The 25,291-nt window shown below is 44.8% G+C and overlaps 1 long non-coding RNA gene across 1 annotated transcript; it reads right to left on the reverse strand.

The window, feature by feature from the left end:
* Positions 1 to 277: 277 nt before the first annotated feature.
* Positions 278 to 12,806, reverse strand: LOC132377469 (uncharacterized). The gene is made up of 3 exons (XR_009506647.1): positions 12,755 to 12,806; positions 5,871 to 6,111; positions 278 to 4,626 (listed from the first exon to the last, which is right to left on the reverse strand). It is a non-coding gene; the product is annotated as an uncharacterized LOC132377469 (long non-coding RNA).
* Between the last annotated feature and the right edge of the window lie 12,485 nt (positions 12,807 to 25,291).

Genomic DNA, 25,291 nt, shown 5'->3' on the forward strand with positions numbered 1-25,291 from the left:
TCTGATCCTGTCCCGGGGTCTCCAAATGTGTCACTCGCTTCCTGGTGTCAATGGCAGCTGCGGACCTTCTGGTTGTTATTTCGGAACCGCTGCTGACGTGGACTGCTTGGATTTATTTTCCCCGGTCATTCCTGTTCATCACACCTGTGTGTAGATACTGTGGATGGCTGATTTTTGCCAGCACTACGACCTCTGTATGGCTGACTGTCGCTTTCACTGTCGATCGATTTATGGCTATTTGCTGTGAGAAGCTGAAAACAAAATATTGCACCGAGATTACGGCGGTTGTGGTTATCGGGACAGTGACTGTGCTGGCTTGTTTGGAGAGTTCCCTGGGGCTTTATATACGAGCCTTTGGTAATAATTGATGGTATGCCCTGGTATTGTATTCATACACCAAACTACAAACACTCTCCCTCATGGGCGGCATTTGAGATGTTTCACCGCATTTTAACACCTTGTGTCCCATTCTTTCTGATTTTGTTGTTCAATATTCAGACTGCCAGGCGGATTCTAGCGGCCAGTCGAGCCCGCAGGAGGCTCCGGGGACAAAAGAGTGGAGAGACTGAGAAGGACCTGGAAATGGAGAACAGACGCAAATCCATCGTTTTGCTCTTCAGCATTACCGGATGTTTCATATTGTTGTGGGGAACGCAGCTGATATTTTATATCTATAGACGGATTTCTATGAGTTTTGTTTATTATTCTGTCAAGGATCCCCGTTACATCACAGAAGAAATATCGGTAATGCTGCAGATTCTCAGCTCCTGCACCAACACCTGCATCTACGTCCTAACTCAGAGCAAATTCCGAGAGCAATTCAGGAATGCGGTGATATGCCCACTGAATCGGATATTGATATTCATTAAACTCCAGAAATAAAGGCAGTACAGTAGAACAATTCAGATACCTTCATGCTCTTATTCTGCACCCCAGCCTGAGGGCAAATTGCAGCAATACGATGGACAAAGTTACAGAACATCCCGTGAACGTCTGCAGATGCTCCAAATACAAAGCAACACAGACAACTAGAGTTACGATAAAGGCTGGAGCCTGAAAGGTCGACTGATTACTCCTTTCTATAGTTGCTGACTGGTCTGATGTTCCTTCAGCATTTTGTCAGTGTTGCCTTAAATTACAAAGCAGCCCTTTAAAATTTATCTCGATGGCATCAATGTTCTCAGAATCCCAGATAAATCCCTTTTACAACTTGCCTCTTGCCTCGACGAAGTTCAAGCTTATGGCAAATAGTTTACTCCTTCCCGGTTCTGATAAAACTGGCTGATCATGGAGTATATGGTCTCTGTATCAACCACTTCTGCTCCCGTCAAAACCTGTCCTTTCCTTCACCAGGTTGTATCCTCTTTCTGTACCACAGCTTCTTCATCTCTCTGCAACCATGAGCAGAATTTTAACTGTTTTTCAACTGATAAGAAAACACATATAACAATCACAGCACGGAAACAGGCCATCTCGGCCCTCCTAGTCCGTGGCGATCTCTTAATCTCACCTAGACCCACCTATCCGCATTCAGCCCATAACCCTCCACTCCTTTCCTGTCCATATACTTATCCAATTTTACCTTAAATGACACAACTGAACTGGTCTCTACTACTTCTACAGGAAGCTCATTCCACACAGTTATCACTCTCTAAGTAAAGAAATACCCCCTCGTGTTTCCCTTAAACTTCTGCCCCCTAATTCTCAAATCATGTCCTGTCGTTTGAATCTCCCGTACTCTCAATGGAAACAGCCTATGCACGTCAACTCTATCTATCCCTCTCAAAATTTTAAATACCTCGATCAAATCCCCTCTCAACCTTCTACGCTCCAATGAATAGAGACCTAACTTGTTCAACCTTTTCTGTAACGTCAGTGCTGAAACCCAGGTAACATCCCAGTAAATCGTCTCTACACTCTCTCTAATTTATTGATATCTTTCCTATAATTCGCTGATCAGAACTGCACACAATATTCTGAATTTGGCCTTACCAATGCCTTGTACAATTTTAACATTGCATTCCAACTTCTGTACTCAGTGCTTTGATTTATAAAGGCCAGCGTTCCAAAAGCCTTCTTCATCAACCTATCTACATGAGACTCCACCTTCAGGAAACTATGCACTGTTATTCCTGCATCTCTCAGTTCTTCTGCATTCCTCAATGCCCTACCATTTACCCTGTATGTTCTATTTGGATTATTCCTGCAAAAATGTAGAACCTCACACTTCTCAGCATTAAACTCCATCTACCAACGCTCAGCCCATTCTTCTAACAGGCATAAATCTCCCTGCAAGCTTTGAAAACCCACCTCATTATCCACAACACCTCCTACCTTATTATCATCGGCATACCTACTAATCCAATTTACCCCCCTATCATCCAGATCATTTATGTGTATTACAAACAACATTGGGCCCAAAACAGAACCCTGTGGCACCCCGCTAGTCACCGGCCTCCATCCCGATAAACAATTATCCACCACTACTCTCTGGCATCTCCCATCTAGCCACTGTTGAATCCATTTTACTACTCCAGCATTAATACCTAACGACTGAACCTTCTTAACTAACCTTCCATGTGGAACTTTGTCAAAACCTTTGCTGAAGTCCATATAGACGACATCCACTACCTTACCCTCGTCAACATTCTTCGTAACCTCTTCAAGAAATTTAATAAGGTTTGACAAACATGATTTTCCACGCACAAATCCATGCTGGCTACTCCTAATCAGATCCTGTCTATCCAGATAATTATTAATACTATCTCTAAGAATACTTCCCTTTAATTTACCCCAACTGATGTCAAACTGACAGGTCTATAATTGCTAGGCTTACTTCTAGAACTCTTTTTAAACAATGGAACCACATGAGCAATCCGCCAATCCTCCGGCACAATCCCCGTTTTTAATGACATCTTAAAGATCTCCGTCAGAGCTACTGCTATTTCTACGCAATCTTCCCTTAATGTCCTGGGGATATCCTGTCAGGACTCGGAGATTTATCCACTTTTTAAATTTCTTAAAAGCGCCAGTACTTCCACCTCTTTAATTGTCATAGGTTCCATAACTTCCTTACTTGTTTCCCACACCTTACACAATTCAATATCCTTCGCCTTAGTGAATACCGAAGAGAAGAAATCGTTCAAAATCTCTCCCATCTCCCTCGGCTCCACACATAGCTGACCACTCTGATTCTCTAAGGGGCCAATTTTATCCCTCACTATCCTCTTGCTTTTAATATAACTGTAGAAACCTTTCGGATTTACTTTCACCTTATTTGCCAAACCAACCTCGTATCTTCTTTTAGCTTTTCTAATCTCTTTCTAAAGATTCATTTTAATTTTTTTTTATATTCCTCGAGCCATTCCTTTACTCCATGCTGCCTATATCTATTGTAGACATCCCTCTTTTTCCGAACCAAATTTCTAATATCCCTTGAAACCCATGGTGCTTCCAAACCTTTAAGCTTTTCTTTCAACCTAACAGGAACATAAAGATTCTGTACCCTCATAATTTCACCCTTAAATGACCTCCATTTCTCTATTACATCCTTCCATAAAACAACTTGACCCAATCCACTCACTCTAAATTCCTTCACATCTCCTCAAATTTAGCCTTTGTCCAATCAAAAATCTCAACTCTAGGTCCTGCCCTGTCCTTCTCCATAATTATATTGAAGCTAGTGCTATTGTGATCACTGGACCCGAAGTGCTCCCCAACACATACATCTTTCAGCTGACCTATCGCATTCCCTGACAGGTGATCCAACACTGCCCCATGTCCAGTCAGTACTTCTATGTATTGTTGCAAAAAACTATCCTGCACACATTTCACAAACCATCACCGTTACCTGTAGAGGAGGAGAGGGGGAGAGGGAGAGAGGGGGAGAGAGGGAGAGACATTGTGAGGGAAAGATGGAGGGACAGAGGGCATGTGGGAGAAAGAGATATAGAGATGTTGATGGTGAGCGAGAGAGAGAAAGAGGGAGAGGGAGAGAGGGATGGAGAGCGAGGGACGGAGTGAGAAAGAGGAGACAGGGGGAGAGGGAGAGAGGGAGGTCAAATAGGATTTGGGGTCAAATTGGTCAAATCCTATACAAAATGCTGTAGAAACCTCTCAGGCCAGGCAGCATCAATGGAATAGAGTGTATTCAACGTTTCGGCCTGAGTCCTTCTTGAACTGAACTGAAGCTGCTGATTAATAAATACCAACACTCCTTTTGCCTACTTAACCACCCTATCAACTTGTGTGGAAACTTTGAGGGATCCTATTATCTCTTTGTTCCTCTGCAATGCTAACAAACCAGCCATTAACGCTGTACCACACACAAAATGCTGTAGGAACCCGTGAGACCAGGCAGCATCTAAGGAAAAAATGTGTATTCGACGTTTCGGGAAGAGATTCCTCAGCAGGGTAGGAGGAGCGAAATGAAACGCCCTGTTAAAGCGTTTTAACCCAAAACATCGACTATTTACTCATTTTTCAGAGATGCTTCGTGGCCTGCGTAGTTATTGCCGAGGTTGTGTTTTTGTCATTTCTCGCATCTGCTGGTTTTCTCTTCTTTTTGATTGCTCTAATCCTGGTAGCATCAACGTGATATTCAACTGTGCCAACACGGAGCCGACTCTGGACAAAAAACAAGCAAATAACGGTTAGAAAGGTCCGTCTGATCGATTGCAAAAGCAGATGCAGACACACGATAACTAATGGAACAAATGTTTTTACAATCACGCAAGCGGGAGGTTGGGAGGGGTCGCACTAAATATATGCGAAAGGGAGATTATTATCTTTAGAATTAGACAAATGTCGAGAGAGGCAGCAGTTTGAACACAGATACTACATTCTCCAGATGAAACTGAATTGAGGAACCCTGCCGTGTGTATTTCAGCCAAGGGCCTGCTCTTCACTGGTTAGTCCGTAGTATCAATCGATGTTTATCGTGAGCGTGGATTCCTGGAGATACGTTTGATAAATATTTGGAGAAACATAATTAAGAAGTCAAATGGTTTTCTGATGGGCAGGTGATGACTGACGCAACTGAATAACTTTCTTAGGGTGCGATAAAACAAGATTGCCAAGTTAGAGAGGTGGCTGCTCTGTTCTGGAATTGAGAGGAGCTTTTGACAGGAGTCCCCCTAATGGACTTATCCAGAAAATCAGGAAAAATGGGATCATATATCTGAACAACTTTGGATACTTGATATCATTGTCTCACTTAGCTGGATTTATCATCTTCTCTCCTCTGTGTGTGTGTGTGTGTGTGTTTTTTTTTTGTTGTCTCCTGTTGGTCATGTAAACGCTCTCCAATCCTCTAACTACCCACTATTTTCTTGCTATATTATATGACCCCGCTTTGGCTTTTATCAAAAACAGGAGAACATCTGTGGGTGCTGGAAATCCAAACAACACATACACAAAACGCTGGAGGAACCTAGGAGGCCAGGCAGCCTATATGGGAAATAGTAAACAGTCCACGTTTTGGGCCTAGAACTTTTATCAGGACTGGGTGAGAAAGAGACGGCTGAGGAAGAAGTGTGAGGGTGGAAGAAGTCATAGGCGAGAGGTGAAACTGGGAGGGGGGAATAGTGAAGGAGAAAACTTTTTTTAACTTTTTAAGTTAAACTTTTTAACTTTTTAAGATATATTAGGTTTAACTTTTTAAGATATATTAGGTTCTCCCCCGTGTGAACTCGCTGGTGTACCTGCAGATCAAATGACCGAGTAAATCTCTTCCCACTGTCTCAGCAGGTGAAAGGTCTCTCTCCTGTGTGAACTCGCATTTGTATCATTAATCCAGATGACTGAGTGAATCCCTTCCCACAGTCTGAGCAGGTGAATGGCCTTGCCCCAGTGTGAACTTGCTGATGTACCTTCAATTGAGATGACCCAGTGAAACCATTCCCACTGTCTGAGTAGGTGAACGTCCTCTCCCGTGTAAAATGACATGCATGCCAGTCGGTCAGATGAACGAGTGAATCCCACCCCACAGTCTGAGCAGGAAGGATGATCGAGTGAATCCCTTGTTCCACTTCTTAAATATCTGGACAGAGACAGCAAAACTGGGGTGTTGTGTTTGAGATTCCCGTAGACAAATTCCTTCAAATTTCTAACCTGTAAAAAGATTCACAAAATCCATCAATGGATGAAAGACAACTTTACAGATGAGATCACTTCAGTTGCTCACGTGTGATCTGTTACAGTGAGGTTCAACCCAAGTTGGAGAGAGAAATCATCTTCTGACTGGGCACAGTGCTGGTATCTGGAATGACCATCAAATCCCCTGATGCTCTTCCTGTCTCTATAAGAATGGGGCATTTCTGCCATCTCCAATCTGTGACCTGGCTCAGTTGACACTCTCCATTAATATTATTCCCTGTTCCCACTGAGCTGTATGGGAGCCTGGCCCCACGGTAACTGAAATACTCTCATGCAGGTAGCCTTTGTTGACCTGCAGGTGTGATTTTCTTTTATGGACTGTTAATTTATAGTGCCACAGCTTTAACACCATGTACGTATCTCCTACTCAGATGTATGGTTGGTCTGCACAACTGTTAAAAGGAATTCAAGTGAATGTTATTATTATTTAAGGTTATTGTCATAGACATGGAAAAGTACAACACAGAGACAGGCCCTTTGGCCCATCTAGTTTGGGTTGAACTATTTAAACTGTCTACTCCCGTACACCTACCATCCAGGTACCTACACAAAACTCTTAGATGATGAAAAAGAGCTCGCATGCACCTATTGCACTGTCTGTTCATTCCTCACCTGGGTGACAGTCTGCGTGAAGAAGCTTCCCCTCATGTCCCACTTAACCTTTCACCTTTTACCCTTAACCCATGGCCTCAGGTTTTAGTCCCACCCCATCTCAGTGGAAAAAGCCAGCTTGAATTTATCCTGACTTTAACCCTCAAAATTGTGGTATATCTCCATCAAATCTCCCCTTAATCTTCTACCTTCCAAGGAATAAAGTACTGACCTGTTCAATCTCTCATTACAACCCAAGTACTCCAGACTTGGCAACACCCTTGTGAATTTTCTCTGAACTTTTTCAACCTCTTTTACATCTTTTCTGCAGATTGGAGACCAAAACTGCACACAATATTCCAAATTAGGCCTCACCAATATCTTGTGCAAAGTCAACATGACATCCATCTGCTGTACTCAGTACTTTGGTTTATGAAGGCCAATGTGACGAAATCTTTCATTCCGTCCCTATCGAACTGTGACACCACTTTCAGTGAGATATAGTCCTGTGTTCCCAGCTCCCTTTCCTCTACAACACTCCTCAGTGCCTGACCAGTCACTGTGTAAGACCTACACTGGTAGGTCCTACCAAAGTGCAACACCGCTCACTTGTTTCCGTTAAATTCCATTTTCTATTTCTCAAACCATCTTCCCACCTGGTCCAGTTCGCACTGCAAGCCATCATAGGCTTCCTTGCTGTCCACTACACCCCGATCTCGGTGTCATCTACCAATTTTCTGATCCAGCTAATCAAGTTAACATCCAGATTACTGATATAGATAACAAACAACAACAGATCCAGCTCTGATCCCTATGACACACCACTAGACACAGGCTTCCAGTCACAGAGGCAACCATCAGCTACCACACTCTGTCTTCTCCCAAAGACAGTGTCTCATCCAATTTACTGTCTCATCTTGAATGCTGAGAGAACAAATTTTCTTGACCAAATTCCCATATAAGATTTTGTCAAGTGCCTTGCTAAAGTCCATATTGACAACGTCAATGCCTTGCCTTCATCCACTTTCCTGATAACTTCCTCAAGAAACTCTATTATTGGTTAGTCATGACCTACCATGCACAAAGACATGCTCTCTATCCTTAATCAGTCCACATCTATCCAAATAATTTTATATCCGGTTCCTGTACATATGTTCCAATAACTTTCCCCCTACTGATGTCAAGCTTACCAACGTACAATTTCCTAGTTTATTTTTTCAGAGCCTTTCTTCAACTGTGGTACAATATTGGCTGTCCTCCACTTCTCCACTGCCTCACCGGTTACTAAGGACGATTTCAAAATCTGTGCTTGGGCCCCAACAATTTCTGCACTTGTCTTCCGCAGATTCCCGGGGAACAACTTGTCAGACCCTGGGGATTTATCCATGGTAATTTGCCTGAAGAGAGCAAACACCTCCACCTCTGTAATCTGTACAGAGTCCATGAAGTTGATGATGCTTTGCCTCACTTCTACAGACTCCGTGTCCATCTACTGAGTAAATACGAATGCAGAAAAAAATCTCCCCTATCTACTTTGTGTCCTCATATGGATTACCATTCTGATCCTGCAGAGGATTATTTTTTTTCCCTTGCAATCTTTTTGCTCTTAACATATCTGCAGAATCCCTGAGGATTCTCCTTCACCTTGTCTGCTGGGGCAACCTCATGCCTTCATGTATTTCTTTCACAAGTGTTCACTTGATTTTTCTGTACTTCATAAGTATCCCATTTGTTCCTCTCTGCCTGTACCTGGTATGCACCTCCTTTTTAATGATCTGGGAGCTGAAAGTCAAATGGGGTGATAGAGCTGCATGGTGGGAGGTGGGGCATGGGGGGTAAACTAAAGTTGTAGGGGGAATAACAGAACAGACAGTGGTGGAGTTGTGCAGACAGGTGTTGTTCAGACCTGAGAAAAGGTCAGGAATGAAAAACGTTGAGCATGATGCAGAGAATATGCTGAGCCCTGTATATTTCAAAACAAGGAGCATCGTAGGAAAGCTGGATGTGTTCAGGGCATGGAACAACACCTAGAATTATGACACTAGGATCTGGCAGCTGTGGAATGGGACAGGCTGCTTTATGGCAAAGGTGTGCGTGGTCAATGGCAGGCTTTCAAAGTGGAATTTTGAAAGTACAAAGTGGGTATGTTCTTCTCAGAATGAAAGGTACAGATAGAAACTCTAGGGAACCTTGGATTTCAAGAACTATTGAGAGCCTGGTGAAACACAAAATGGAATTGTATAACAGGGATAGGCAGGTAGGTTCTTATGGAATATAAGAAATGCCAGAGAACAAATAAGATATAAATCAGGATGTCTAATATAAGGCATGAGGTTGCAGTCGCAAAAAGGATGAAGGATAATCCTCAGGGATTCTAGTGATAGATTAAGAGCAAAAGGATTGCAAGGCACAAAGGTGGTCCTCCGGATGACCGGAATGGCAATCCACGTGTGGAACCAAAGCAGATGGTGGGGAGGTTAAATATTTTTTCATCCCTATTTACTCATGAGATTGACACAGGGTCTATGGGAGTGTTGAAAAGGGCATGATATGGTGCTCCTTCAGAACCTACAGGAGGCAAGTGCAGAAGTTGTCGGGCCCCTAGCAGAGATAACCAAATCATCCATAGTGAACGGGGGAGGGGTGGGTGGGGGAGGTATCAGAGGATTGTAGGATAGCCAAAGTTGTTTCACTGTACAACATAGAACATTGAAATTCACAGCATATTCCAAGCCATTCAGCCCACAATGTTGTGCCAACCATGTAACTTACTCTGGAAACTGCCTAGAGTTTCCCTAGCCCATAGCCCTATATTTTTTCTATGCTCCATGTACCTGTCTAAGAGGCTGTTAAAATACCCTATTGTATCTGCCTCGACCACTGCTGCCGGCAGTGCTTTCCACGCATCCACTATCCTCTGTGCAAAATCTTACCCCTGACTTTCTCTCGGTATCTATTTCGAAGCGCCTTAATATTATGCCCCCTCCTGTTAGCTATTTCAGCCCTGGGAAAAGCCTCTGACTATCCACACAATCAATGCCCCTCATCATCTTATCCACCTAAACAAGGCTCTAAGCATAAACAAGGAAACTATACATTGTTTTGTGGATTTGTTGGAAGTATGCAAAATTATGAGGGTACAGATAGGGTAAATGCAAGCAGGTTTTTTCCACTGAGGTTGGTTGGGATGACAACCAGAGGTCATGGGTAAATGAGGAAGGTGAAAATTTAACGGGGACATGTGGAAAACCTCTTCACTGAATTGATTGTGAGAGTGTGGAATGAGATGCCAGCACAGTGGTGCATGTGAGCTCAATTTCACCATTTAAGAGAAGTTTGGATAGGCACCTGGAAGTTTGGGTATGGAGGGCTATCGTCTCAGTGCAGGTCATTGCATCAGACAGCATAAATGTTTTCAGCATCGTCCAGATGGGACAGTCTGTTTCCGCACTGAACTTCTCCAGGTTTCTATGACAGAGAAGCTGGACAAAATTGATTGGAATGGGAAACTGGTAGGACTGACGATGGAGCAGCCACGGCTGGAGTTTCCGGGAACAATTCGGGAGATGCATGGCAGATGCATGCCAATGAAGCATTAGAATGGCAGGAGGACACAACAATGGCAGAAATGAGACGCCAAAGCCAACATAAAAGCCGAAGAGAGAGTAAATAATAGAGCGAAAAATATTGGGAAGCTTTTACGAACTAACAGGTCTGAACAACATCTGTCTGGCGTCAAGAAAACAACCTCTCCCGCAATGTCACAAAAACTAAAGAGCTGGTTGTGGACTACAGAAGGAATGGAGAATTTAAATTGTCTTAAAAAGTCTCTCCCTTAAATGGACAGTGAGCATTTCGAACTTTTGGCAATACTACTTTAAAGAACTGTTTTTGCAACATCGCTTTAAGAACTAATTGAGCTGCCGCATAGCAGCTGATTTCCGGTTACGTTAGTGTTTGTTTACTTTTGGGGGGTTTGTTTTCAGTGTTTAATAAACGTGATATTTGTTATATAAACCCTTGCCTAACTCATATATTTATTGTTGCCTGAATACGTAACAGTCACAAAAACTCAAGAGCTGGTTGTGGATTACAGAAGGAATGGAGACAGGGTAAACCCCTTTGCTGTTCAGAGTGTGAACAGCTGTACCGAAGAAGAAGGGCCCAAAGTATATTGAGGACCCAATTCAGCAGAACCGCAAACTGTTCCTGCTGCAACCATCCAGGGAACGGTCCCACAGCAAAAGGACCAACAGGCTCCAGGACATCATCTTCCACCAGGCCGGCAGACTGATTAATTGCTTTCTGTGTTATATAGATTGTCCTAAGTGCGAACTATTTTTTTATGAATTACACATTGCACAATTAGATGGAGACGTAACCAAAAGATTTCTACTCCTCATGTATATGAAGGATGTATGTAATAAAATCAATTCAATTCACCCTTTCCACTATCTGCTCTCTCATTCTGGCTCCCATTCCCCATACAACTTATTTTAACCACATCATCCCCACCACCCATCAGTAGCTGTAGTAAGCCTTACCACAAGGATATTAGTCCCCTTCTTGTTCTGTACCCCTAAATAATGAATCCTCTATCAACCCTTTGAATTCCCTCTGGCAGGTAATCCACCACCAACCCCCCCAACAGTTTCTAAAGTGGTCTACCTGTTGTTGTGGTGTTGACCACAAGAGTACTCTGTGAGGGCTGTTTTACCTCATTCCCCTTCCTGACTCTCACCCTGTTTCCTGTATCCTGCACCTTGGGTGTAACACCTCTCTTCATGTCATATTTAGCACCTCCTCCAACTCCTGGATGATCCGGAATTCATCCATTTCCAGCTCCAACTCCTTACGTGCTGGGTTACAAGCTGCAGCAGGATGCACATCTTGTAGTTGTGGGTACCAGGGACACTGGAGGTCTCTCCACCTTCCCGCCAATGTCCCCTCTAACTGGTAATGACTGGTGTGCACATGAAGCCTGTATTGTGCCTTTTATTAATCCAGTGTCAACATGTGCACGGAAAATTTTATATAGAGACGTATTCATTTTAACAGCTAGCAAATCACTGTCGATAAGAACTTTGATCTCCTGAGGGTCTGATCAAGTTCACCTGCACTGTCACACAACTTATGTAACAGGCCTGTAACGGGCAATGAAGGATTCTCTCACCAGAGCTTTTGCACTTTGTTCATATGTGGTTTGCTTGCTAAATTCCACTTCAAAAAGTAACATTTCCAAGTATCACTCCACTTTTCCCCACTTGTAAATTCTCCAGCAACATTTGCATCTCCACCATAGACACAGATAATACCAGTTTCTGTATTGTACGTAAATATTTCCCTGAACCCTCCCCTAGGTGAACTCATGGTGAACTCATTGATGGCAATGCCTATGAATCTGAAGGGAAGGGGAGTAGTCTGTTTCATTGGAGACATCTGCCACATTTGTGATGTGAAAGCAAATCGTTGCGCAGGGCAAAAAGCTATTTGATATAATTACTTTCACAGAGAGAATGAGTCAAAACTTGTTCTCACGGGTAGAAAAGTTCAGACCAGGAGGAGGTGGAACAAAGCAACACACACAAAATTTTGGAGGAACACAGCAGCCCAGGCAGCATCTATGGAAAAGAGTACTAATGCTGAGTTCCTCCGGCATTTTGTGTGTGTTGCTTGGATTTCCAGCATCTGCAGATTTTCTCCTGTTTGGGATTGGAGGTTAAACGGATGTGATTTTCTCAACAGCTGATGTAAAAGATTGTTGTGCCCTATCTCCGAGTTCCCAATCCTGACATTTAGATAGCTGGGGTTCAGATCTGTCTGAGTGATCCATCGGTTCCCATTCCCTCATCAGCCGGAAGCTCCACGGGGCCCGTGTCCGGATCGTGGGGCTGAGAAAGATGGACGAGAGCAGGACTGTGGCGGGATTGAGGGTCAGAGTGACTGGACTCACTGTAATTGTCCCTCAGTTGGTGTTATAACGGCTGACCCGGAGAATCGTTCTTACCTGCGCCGATTTTCCGAGGCCTTTTGTAGACTGCGCACGCGCAGCATTCGGGAATATCCTCATCTTTGACGCCTGCGCATTCAATCGGTGCTTCAGCGCGGTGAATTTTTGTAACGCAGCGCTTTCTGGGTAATCACGGTGTCATTAAAACTTTCTGCAGACACCAGTTCCATGTCCATTTCAATTTTTTCTGGTGTAGAAAACTCAGCAACTATTTTAACACAGAAAACAGCTCCCATAAAGAATACAATTAATATCAGCAAACTTTCCGCGTGTTCAATGCCGAAGTAGAACCTTCTTAAAATGCAGATATGAAACACAAGAGATTCTGTTGTTGCTGGAAATGTAGACACATACACATAAAATGCAGAAGGACATGTGCAATTCATGCAGCAACTAAGCAGAGGAGTACACAGTCCAGACATACTGAAGGGACTCAGCCGAAATGTTGTCTATTTATTCCTCTCCAGATTTGCTTCCTGATCTGTTGATTTCCAACAGTATTTTGCAGAAATAAACCACCTTTTTGTTTCGATCAACCAGTTTCCAAATGTTTCTGATCTTTCATTTGTAGCCACATCCTGTTGGTCTGATTCCTCGTCTTCCTCTTCTTTGTAAACTTCAGGCCCCATCTCTTTCTTGAGCCAGAAAGCCCTGACTCAGGCTGGCAACTCTTTGGTTTCTGACTCTACTCCATCGAAGATTCACTCCTTACTCTGCTGTCAGGCTTTAGAGGTGGATTGCAACAACACAGGTGTCTGAGGCCCATTTCTTTGAAATTAGTGAAAATCACCCAAACGGTTGAAAAGAGCAAGGCTGACACGTGAAGTCAGAGGCAAAGTAAAAACAAAAGACAGTGTACAAGGAAGCCAGAGCTAGTGTGAATATACAGGATTGGAGCCTTTTAAAAAACTTGCAGAAGACATCTAGGTAGGTCATTCAGAAGGAACTGATGAATGATGCGAGGAAGCATTGGACTAATATCAAAGAGTATACTAAAAGCTTTTTTAAGTATATAAAAGGTAAAATAGAGTTAAGGGTAGAAATAGGACCAATACAGAATGATGCTGGAGATAGTGTAATGAGAAATGCAGAGATGGCAGTGGAACTGAATGAGTAGGTTGCATCAGTCTTCACAGTGGAAGATGTCTATAGTATATCAGACATTCAAGAGTATCAGGGAAGTGAAGTCTGTGCAGTAACAATTACGACTGAGGAGGTGCTTAGGAAGATAATGTTCTGAGTGTAGATAAATCTCCTGGACCTGATGGAATGCACCCTTGGATTCTGAAGGAAGTAACTGGAGAGACTGCAAAGGCCGTAACAATGATCTTTCAAGAAACGACAGATTCTGGCATTGTACCGCATGACTGATAAATTGCAATTGCTATCCGCAATTTAAGAAGAGAGGGAGGCAGGAGAAAGGAAGCTATAGTCCTGTTAGCCTGGCATCAGTGGTTGGGAAGTTGTTGGAAGCGATTTTTCGGGATGAGATTATGGAGTATGTGAGACACATGACAAGAGATTCCTGAAAGGAAAACCCTGCCTGAGAAACCTACTGCAATTTTTCGAGGAAATTACAAGCCAGGTAGACAAAAGACATGAAATAGATATAGTGTACTTGGATTTTCAGAAATCCTTTGACAAGTGCAGCCGCACATGCGGCTGCTTAGCAGGATAAGAGGTCATGGAATTACAGGGAAGTTATTCGCGTGCTTGAACCTTGCTAGTCAGCAGAAAACAGAGAGTGTTAATAAATGTATCGTATTCTTGCTGGCTGCCCGTTACCAGTGGAGTTCCACAGGGGTCAGTTTTGAGATCGCTGCTTTTTACGATGAATGTCTCTGATTTGGACTACAGTATTAATGGATTTGTGGCTAAAATTGTCGATGATAGAAAGGTAGGCGGAGGAGCGGGTAATGTTGAGGAAACAGAAAGACTGCAGAGAGACTCAGATAGTTTAGGGGAACGGGCAAAGAAATGGCAAATGAAATATACAGTTGGAAAATGGATAGTCCTGCACTCTGGTGGAAGAAATAAACGGGCAGAGTGTTACTTAGATGGATAGATCCTTCAAAATACAGAGCGGCAAAAGGAATTGGGTGTCCTTGTGCAGGATACCCTTAAAGTTAACTTCCAGGTTGAGTCGGTGGTGAAGAAGGTAAATGTAATGTTGGCATTCATTACCCGACGTATAGGATATAAGAGCAGGGATGTGATGTTGAGGCTCTATAAGACACTTGGGAGACCACACTTTGAGAATGGTGTGCAGTTTTGTGATCCTTATTTGAGAAACGATATACTGACATTGAAGAGGGTTCAGAGAAGATTCACGAGAATGATTCCAGGAATGAAAGTTTTACCGTATGAGGAACGCCTGACGACTCTTGGGCTGTGTTCTCTGGAGTTCAGGAGAATGAGGGGGATCTCATAGAAACATTCCCAATGTTACAAGTCCTGAACAGATTAGATATGGTAATGTTAATAACCATAACCATATAACCATATAACAATTACGGCACGGAAACAGGCCATCTCGGTCTTTCTAGTCCCTGCCGAACGCTTACTCTCATGTAGTCCCACTGGCCCGCACTCAGCCCATAACCCTCCATTCCTTTCCTGTCCATATACCTATCCAATTTAACTTTAAATGACATTACCGAACTTGCCTCTACCACCTCTACTGGAAGCTCGTTCCACAGAGCTACCACTTTCTGAGTAAAGAAATTCCCCTAGGGTTACCCTTAATCTTTCGCCCCCGATCTCTCAAATCATGTCGTCTTATTTGAATCTCCCCTACTCTCAATGGAGAAAAGCCTATCCATGTCAAGTCGATCTATTCCCCTCATACTTTTAAATACCTCTATCAAGTCCCCCTCAACCTTCTATGCTCCAAATAATAAAGACCTAACACCTTCAACCTTTTCCTGTAACTTAGGTGCTGAAAGCCAGGGAACATTCTAGTAAATCTTCTCTGTACTCTGTCTATTTTGTTGACATCTTACCTATAATTCGTTGAACAGAACTCTACACAATACTCTAAATTCGGCCTTACCAATGCCTTGTAAAAATTTAACATTGCATCCCAACTCCTATACTCAATGCTCTAATTTATAAAGTTCAGCATACCAAAAGCTTTCTTCACCACCCTATCCACATGAGATTCCACCGTCAGGGAACTATGCACCATTATTCCTTTATCACTCTGTTCTATTGCATTCCTCAAAGCTCTACCATTTACCATGTATGTCCTATTTGGATTATTCCTAACAAAATATAGCACCTCACAGTTATCAGCATAAACTCCATCTGTCATCGTTCAGCCCATTCTTATAACTGGGCTAAATCTCTCTGCAAGCTTTGAAAACCTACTTCATTATCCACAACGTCACCTACCTTCAGTATCATCAGCATGGTAGGGGATTAATTAATTTCCCATGGTAGGGGATTCTTGGACAAGTGGGCACGACTTCAGAATTTAAGTACGTCCATTTAGAACTGAGATGCAGACAAATCACTCTAGTCAGAGGATGGTAAATCTGTGGAATTTTGTTGCTACGAGCAGCCGTGCAGGCCAAGCCCGTGGTTGTATTTAAGGCAGAGATAGATAGGTTCTCGATTAGTCAGTGCATCAAAGGGTACGGGTTGATTCAGGGGAGTGGAGATGACTGGAAGAATTGGATCAGCCCACTATTGAATGGTGGAGCAGACTCGATGGGACAAATGGCCTACTTCTGCTCCTATATCTGATGGTCTTATGGATTCACTCATCCATGTGTCTCCAACAATTTCCGATCTTCAAAATGTATGTATTTAGATATCCAGGAGCATTCTGAACCGATCTGTTCCGACAACCCTGTTCGTTGTGATTTTTACTTCACTCAGAAGGTGATGCGAAAGTTGATGCGGGTTCAATTGCAGCATTGAAGAGAAGTTTTTATAGGTAGATAGATGAGGGATGTATTGACATCTAGAGTCTGTATGCATGTGGACGGTTCCAGGCAGAAAATAGCAGAGACTAGATGGGCCGTAAGCCCTGATTCTGTGCTGTGAGAGAATGAATTACATTGTGCGTCCTACACAAGTGCATTTCGCAGGAGATTTAAATCATTCCAATGAAACGTTCTAAAGAAACCTGCAAATACAAAAAAAAAACACTCAATGGATGAAGAACATCTGTGGAAACGAACAAAGGTAGTATTTCAGCTCCAATACCCTGTGCCGGAATGGCCTCAAACAATTTCTGATGTGATGTCAGGTCTCCAGCATCTTGAGTGTCTCTTTAATTTCCAGCTGCTCATAGACAGACGACAGTGAGTGGGAATTTCCAAACATGGTGAAATACAGAACCCGAGGCAGATAACCAACGATGCAAACACTAAACAGCTCATTGCAGGCACTCACTGTCTCTGTGTATTGAGATTACCTCACAGGTCTATTCCATCTCTCTGCTCTTTTCGATTTGTGGCCATTCAGCCCCTCTAACCATCAACAAGACGGCAGCTTCCATCTCATTGCACTCTCTATAACAAATACTCTCTGACCACTTTGTTAATCCTCTATGGAATTAATTTCCATCTTCTGCAGCCCCATGTTGCCCCAACCACTCACCTCCCACCCTGTCAGCATCTCCACCTTCCCACCTCACCCTCACCTGGATCTACCTCTCACTCCCCAGCTCTTACCCCATCCTCACCCCTCACCTCTTTCCTCTATTTCCCGTCTACTCTCAGTCCAGAGGGATGGTGTCGGCCGGAAAATTTGACGGACCATTTCCCTCCACTGATGCTGCCCGACCCACTGAGTTCATCCTGCAGTTTGCTCTTTGGTCTGAATAACCCGTTTTAAGGGGAGCGGGACTTTACACCATATTCCAGGTACAATCTCAACAAAGCACAAATAATTGTCACTTTGCCCGGACCACTGGCCCCACTTGCAGGGCAACTGTCTGCCGGTGTTTGCCCCACAGTGTGGTGAATTCCTCTGCTCGCCACCACCGTGGGCTCAGACATTTCCACAGATGAGCCCCTCCTGTCCCCACCGGGACAAACATCCTGTCCGCCCGCTTAACACCATCTTTCTCCTTTCAATAAAATCTGCCTCTCCCTCCCACACCACGGGAAACCGGCATCAAACCGATGGGCCGAGCGGTCTCCTCCTACCTCTCGGCGATATATCAGACTCTGGCCGCAGAAGACGCTTCACAAACGCCCCAACTTTCCTCGGAGGGAAAGGGAAATAAATCAGAAAGAGGACATTTCCTTTCGGATTTGTTTCGCCCTGACGGGAGATCGACACTTGAGCGGGAAACGGTTTCAGCGGGTAACGCCCTCTCGGCTCCGTTACTGGTTGTAACCAGTGATTGACATCGCTTCGCACCAATTGGAGTAGCGCAGCCCCTGAAGCTTTGGTTTTCAGCGGTGGGTGAGTGTATGGTCACGTGATTCTTAGCTCAGCCGTTAAAACAATAAAGCTCGAGCTCTCCAAAGCGTTTGTGACGTAAGACACGTGAGGACAGATGCCGGTGTGGGGAGCCCATGCGTGACGTCCGGCTCGTGGATTCGGCTGTGTGACGTCACCAGTGGAAGAGAGCTCGCATTTAAAAACACCTTAATGGACATTCCTGATGATTTCAGTGGGACAACAACATTAATCACGGGTTTCATCACTGAATCCAGTGTTGTGAGACGTAAAGTCCCCTGTTATGTGTCCGGCTGTGCCGTGTTGCTGGTGAAGTCAGCAGAATGCTGTTTGTCTCGATCATGGTCACAACACCAGAATTGCCAGCGGGGTCCACACACAATGTATTCGACAACAGAAAACCTCTCGTCCCTGACAATGTGGACCACAGACACCCCTTCCTCTTTAAAGTCAGTCTTTCATTCCGACAGCTGATCGCTGAGTGGAATTATATTTATCGGTCATTAAAATTCGCCCAAATTCGTTTGGACAGACTTGATGTGGAGTTCCGAGTGACACAGTGAAAGGGCAGGACGGCTGAACTCTCTCCGTTGTCCAAACATCCTTCCAGGTGAGGCGACACTTCACCTGTGAATCCTCCGCTGCTCCCGATGCGGCTGCCTCTACTCTGGTGACACTGGCTCCTCCGCAGTTGTGCGGAGTAGGGTTCTTTTTATTTTCGGGGGCGGATATTGTTATTGTTCCCTTTTGTGCGGGAGGGGTGGGTTTGTGGGTTGATGATCGGGATGCCGTTCTTTTTGATGCGGGGTGGGATGGGAGTTTGATTTTTTTTCTCTGAACGACTTTCATGCTTGTTCATTGTTTTGTGGCTCTCTGGAGAAGAAAAAAAACGCAATAGTTGTTTATGGATGCATGTTTTGATAATAAACTGACCTTTGAACTATCCGCTCCCAGCGGGAGTTCCCGGTGTCCAAACATTTTCATTCTGATTACCATTCCCGTTCCGACGTGTCAACCCACCGCCTCCTCTTGTGCCAAGTTAAGGCCACCCTCAAGAGTCCAGGATCTGCACCTTATATTCCGTCTGGGTAGCCCCTCCCCCAACGTGATGGCATAAATATCGATTTCTCCTTCTGGTGAACAAATCTCCCTCCCTCCCACTCCCTCTCTTCCTCCCTGACTTTTCGCGTCCTCTCACATGTTTCCCGCCTACCTGGCTTCACCTATCACCTTCCAGCCAGCCATTTCCTCGCCCGCCCCGATTTTATTCAGATATTTCCCCCATTTCATCTCAGTCCTGAAGAAGGATTCAACTGGAAATGTCCACAGTCGACTCTTTTCGATAGATGTTGCCCGGCCTCCTGAGTTCCGCCAGCATTTTGTGTGATTTCCAGCATCTGCAGATTTTGACGTGTTTGTGAATTACCTCTCAGTTGGAGGGGTTGGGTGGAAGAGTGGATATGGCCGGTGCAGAGAGATCAACCGTACAGAGCCTCGACGTTGATTTCTATCTCTTCATTCCTGATTCGGAACTTCCCATCTTTGAGCTGGAGAGATGTCCATGACATTCCGATCTGCACCACAGTCAATGGGTGAAAAGGAAACTGAGAGCATTACACAACTAGAGGAAGCTGACTGCTGAGAGAACCAATCCGTCAGAATTCCCCTCCCTGCTGACGGGTATTCTCTTTTACAGAACGCTTGGGACATGCGCCCGGAATTGTCCTGGATCACCACAATAGAGTCAGGAAAATTTTCTCCTGCTCCACACTCATTCCTCTTGAGACAGGCACACGCGCTCTACTTGCATAAGGTCCTCCATGGACTAGATGCTGTGTGGCGAGCGAGGAGCCAGTCAGTTATCCAGTCGTCAAGTGGAGCAGACAAATGAATCATTTCATCCAGACTATCCTGCTCGTCCCGGACTGCGAACTCACGTAGGACCCCTGCATTCAGTCCACACTGGAGGGCAGTGATGAACGATCTCTGATGCAAACCCCTCTCTCCTGCAGGCGTGCGGGATTTAACCGCCCCCGTAAAATGTCGAACAGGCTGAGTGGAGGTCCATCTGGAAGATAGACCATGGACGCCAGTTTTTGCCCACCGTCACCAAAACAACCAGGCTGGGCATGGAATGTCAGCTCGCATTTGGGAATAAACATCCTGCAACAAACAAATTTCCGCCTGGTTGTGAAATATATATATATATATATAGGTTCGGATACGGCCCGAGTGAACGTCGACAGTGCTTCTCTCTATAGATGCTGCCTGGCCTGCTGTGTTACACCAGCTTTTTGTGTGTGTTGTTGTTTGTATTTCCAGCATCTGCAGATTTCGTCGTGTTTTCTAATATAAAATGAATATCGGGAGTCAGTTTCCTCAAACACTCCAATTTCTCAGGCAAGGCCGGAAGCAAGCTTCAAGTCTCGACAAGCACTATGACAGAAATAATTGATTTTAATACTATCACACTGAAATAATAATTAGCCAGGGGCCCTATCAAGACCACGGATTCGGCAGCACAGCAGATACGGCAATTACGCTCGTGAGGATGCACGTGTCAGATAATTATTATCTCATTGTGATAGTATTTAATTCATTTCTTTCTGTCATAGTGCTGGACGCAGCCCCTGAGGCGTAACAGAACTGTATTGGACGGCCCGAATGTGCGGCTTGTCCAAGGTATCATTAGCCACAATACACTGTATTAAATTGCAGGGGGATGGGAATCAGAATGCCAGAACAGTTAATGTTGAGTTGTGGAGGCAGACGTTGGGAAGACTGCAGACAGAGCAAGGAATCAAAGGTTGAGCATGGTGCGACTACTGACCCGAGCTGCATGTATTTCAATACAGGAAATATCGGAGGAAAGTTGTGTAACGAGCTGGAGATGAGGGAGCTGGTTGGGCAGACAGAGGCAATGTGTAGTGAGGAGAGGCTGTTGATAGTGCAAAATTGCAGTCAACAAAATGCAACATAAATGGTGGACAAGATCGAAAAGCGTGCATTCAGAAATGAAGATGTTATATTTGAATGGGGCAGTATACAGACTAAGGCAGATAAACTTGCAGCACAGTTGCCAATCGGAATGATGTTATTGGCGTCTCTGAGTGGATACAGGGCTGAACTGAATAGTGGCTGAAAAAAATAACCTGGTGCTTAAAGTCCAAGTATCCACATTGTATCAAAACAAAGCAGAAAGCTAGAGTGGGTGGCGTGGCTCTGTTGGTGAAAGATAAATCAAATTATTCGAAAGAGCAGACATACGGATGGAAGACGCTGATTCTTTGGGAATAGAGGGGAGGATCTGCAAGGGTAAAACGACAGTGATGGGAGTTGTATACAGACTCAAAAACAGTGATAAGAATTTGGCTTCCAAACTTCAAAGGGGGATACAAAATGCTTGCACAAGCTGTGTCATGGTCCCTTCTGGCACATGGCTATCTTCCTCAGGAATTGGGCCTTAATCACCTCATTTTCTTCCCAATCATTCCCAGGTTCCACTAACTACAAACACCTGTTTTCTATCAGCAACTGCCGTATAAAAATATGTGACCACAAGGCGCTAACCTTTTTTTTTGGTCGACTCTTGTACGAGCAACCTCGTTCCATGATTCCTAGGACGATCAGTTCTAAGTCTACTCAGTTCATCAGTTTGGAGGCCACGCAAACAGAATATAAGGTGCTGGTCCTCCATTCTAAATGTGCCCTCATCACGACAGAGGTAGCAGCCATGGATGGGCATACCACAGTGGGAATGGGAAGTGGAATTATAATGGATGATACCTCGAATGAAAATCCTCTTCCTGAGAGCCTATGCGGCGGTGCCGGAGGAATTGAGAGAAGGAGATAGCATTTTTACATGTAACTGGACTGAACGGGGTATAGTTCCTCTCGCCCCACCCCTCGGCCCCTTTCCATACGGATCGCCCCTATGCGACTCCCCACTAATCTCCCTCCTGACACGTATCTTTGTAAGTGGAACAAGTGTTACACCTGCCCCTACATCTCTCTCACTAACACTCCGTGCTGTAAAAAGTCTTTTCATATGAGGCGACTCTTCACCTGTGCGACCGTTGGGATCATTTGTTGTGTTCGGTGCTCTCGGTGTGGCGTCCTTTATATCAACGGGACTCGACGTAGATTGAGAGACGACTTTGCCAAAGTCCTACGCTCATCCCGCCAGAAAAAAGAAGCGGGCTCTTCCAGTGGCCACCGATTTTAATTCCTTTTCCCATTCCGATACGTCCCTTCATCCCTCTCGTGATGAGGCCACGGTTGGTTTGGAGGAACAACACCTAATATTCCGTTTCGGTAGCTGCAATCCGATGGAACGAAAATCGATGCCTCAATCTTCCTGTAATGACCCATGCACTCTCCACTTTTCACAATTTCCCATCCTCTTTACCCCTTTTCTGCTTGCCCACCAATTGCCTCTCTCTGCTAATCTTCCCACCCATGTTTTCTTTCTTCCACCACCGTCTGTCTCAGAATGAAGTGCATTGTCGCTTCCGGTGTGACCTCCTGTATTTCAACAAGACTCGACGTAGATTGGGAGACAGCTTGGCCAAACATCTGCGTTCAGTCTACCAAAATAAGCGGAATCGCCCACTGGCCAGCGTTTTTAATTCCAATTCACATTCCCATGTCCATCCATGGCCTCCTTCGCTGTCGTGCTGAGGCCGCAATTAGGTTGTGGGAAATACCACCTTATATTCCATTTGAATACGTGGAACATGACGGCATGAAAATTGATGTTTCAATCTTCCTGGAAAGTCCCCATTCATCCTCCACGTCACTATTTTCCATCCCCCTACCCACCCCTCACCTAATCTCCTTGCCTGCCCTTCACCTCCCTCTGCTGCTCCTCCCCCTTTTAATCTTTCTCCCATGGCCGTCTGTCTCTTTCACCAAACAATTTCCCATCTGCTTAGTTCATCACTGCCACTGCAAGCTTCACCAATTATCTGTTCTCTCTCTCTCTCTCCCCCCATTCCCGCCCAAATTTAAATTTAAATTTTAAATAAAATTTTAATTTCACTCTCTTTTTCTCCAGTCCTGCCGACGTTTCGACCCGAGATGTCAACTGCTCTTTTGTTGAGTTCCTCCAGAATTTTGTGTGTGTTGCTCTGATTTCCGGCTTCTGCAGGTTTTGTCTTGTTTGAGAATTCGAGATCAAATTTATTGGCACTGACATTCACTGTGACGTGAAACGTGTTTCTGTGGCAGCAATACGGTGCAGAGAATTCGCCATAAGTACATATTTAAAGGGAGACAGACAGACAGATAGATAGAGAGGTAGATCAATGGATCGATAGGGAGATAGAGAAGCACCAATGGGCAAAGTCTGAGCAGGAAGGAGTCAGTGAGGCTCTTTTCCCTGTCTCAGATGTTTTGGATCAGGGACGTGCTCCATTATCCGGGGATGACATTGACAATCAATCTCAGAATGAAGTGTATCATCGTTAACATATTTGGTGTAACTTCTTCTGTTCCAACAGCACAGCGTGAGAGTGAAAACTGTAAATTGTAAATAAATATTTACGGCAGACAGGGCTGTCGCGGGAGGAATGGGCGAGATATTGGAAGAAGTACCCTTATTAGAACTGAGGAAGGAGAGAAACGTAACAACAACACACACAAAATGCTGGTGGAACACAGCAGGCCAGGCAGCATCTATAGGGAGAAGCACCGTCGACATTTCGGGCCAAGATCCTTCGTCAGGACTAACCGAAAGGAAAGATAGTAAGGGATTTGAAAGTAATGTGGGGAGGCGGAAATGCGAAAAAATAGGAGAAGACCGGAGGGGGTAGGATGAAGCTAAGAGCTGGAAAGTTGTTTGGCGAAAGTGATACAGAGCTGGAGAGAGGAAATGATCATGGGACTCAGGAGAAAGAAGGTGGGCGGACACCAGGGGGAGATGGAGATATGTCAGGGATGGTGTAAGAAAGGGAGGAGGGGAAATAACGGAAGTTAGAGAAGCCAATGTTCATGCCACCGGGTGGCAGGCTACCCAGACGGTATATAAGGTGTTGTTCCTCCAACCTGAGTTTAGATTCATTTTGACAGTAGAGGAGGCCATGGATAGACATATCAGAATGGGAATGGGACGTGGAATTAAAATGTGGGGCCACTGGGAGATCCTGCTTTCTCTGGCGGACCGAGCGTAGGTGCTCAGTGAAACAGTCTCCCAGTCTGCGTCGGGTCTCACCTATATATAGAATGCCACACCGGGAGCACTGGACGCAGTATAGAACACCAGCCGACTCACAGGTGAAGTGTCGCCTCACCTGGAAGGACTGTCTGGGGCCCTGAATGGTGGTGAGGAAGGAGGTGTAAGGGCAGTTGTAGCACTTGTTCCGTTTACAAGGACAAGTGCCAGGAGTGAGATCAGTGGGAAATGATGGAGGGGGGGGGGGCGCGGACGAGTGTAAAAGGGAGTCGCGTAGGGAGCGATCCCTGCGAAAAGCAGAAACGTATGTTATTCTGGGCAGCAGCAGAGAAACTGGAAGGGCGCTTTGGAAATAAATTTGGAAGGGCACTTTGACTGAATTGGTTTATCTCATGTACCAGGTACAGTGCAAAGCTTATTTTTATACTCCACACCAAACTCTCTCCTTCTGTCCGACCAGCCCGACCCTCAACCCGCGTGTCCGTCCAATTCCACTCAATCACGCCTCCTCTCCCGCCTATTCTCTCGAAGTCCCTCCTTCCCCACCTCCCGAACAAAAACTCTGCAGGGTTTATGTATTATCGTGACCTGGAGGAGGCTACCTGAGATGTTCTAACCGATGGAGGACATGGATAGTTCGCACAGTGGGACCGTTATCCCATGTAGTAGAGGTTTCAATAGCGCACATTATAAATTTAAGAGGCGAGGCGAGAGGATAACCAGGATGGTAAAGAGACCCGAATCAACTAGGACTGGCTCTGCTGGTGTAGAGGATGCTAAGCAGAATGCACTACGGCGAAGTAGGAGAGAGCTTTCATAGCGTTACTCCGTCACTCCATCCCCTGTCTCGAGATGAACCAACTTAAATTGTGGCATTATAGCTAATGTGCAAAATCTTTCTCATCCAATGATGTTGGGTACTAGAATTGGCTCGAAGGGCCGAT

This window comes from Hypanus sabinus, chromosome 18 (genome assembly GCF_030144855.1).
Source record: "Hypanus sabinus isolate sHypSab1 chromosome 18, sHypSab1.hap1, whole genome shotgun sequence".
In the NCBI taxonomy this organism is placed as follows: Eukaryota; Metazoa; Chordata; class Chondrichthyes; order Myliobatiformes; family Dasyatidae; genus Hypanus; species Hypanus sabinus.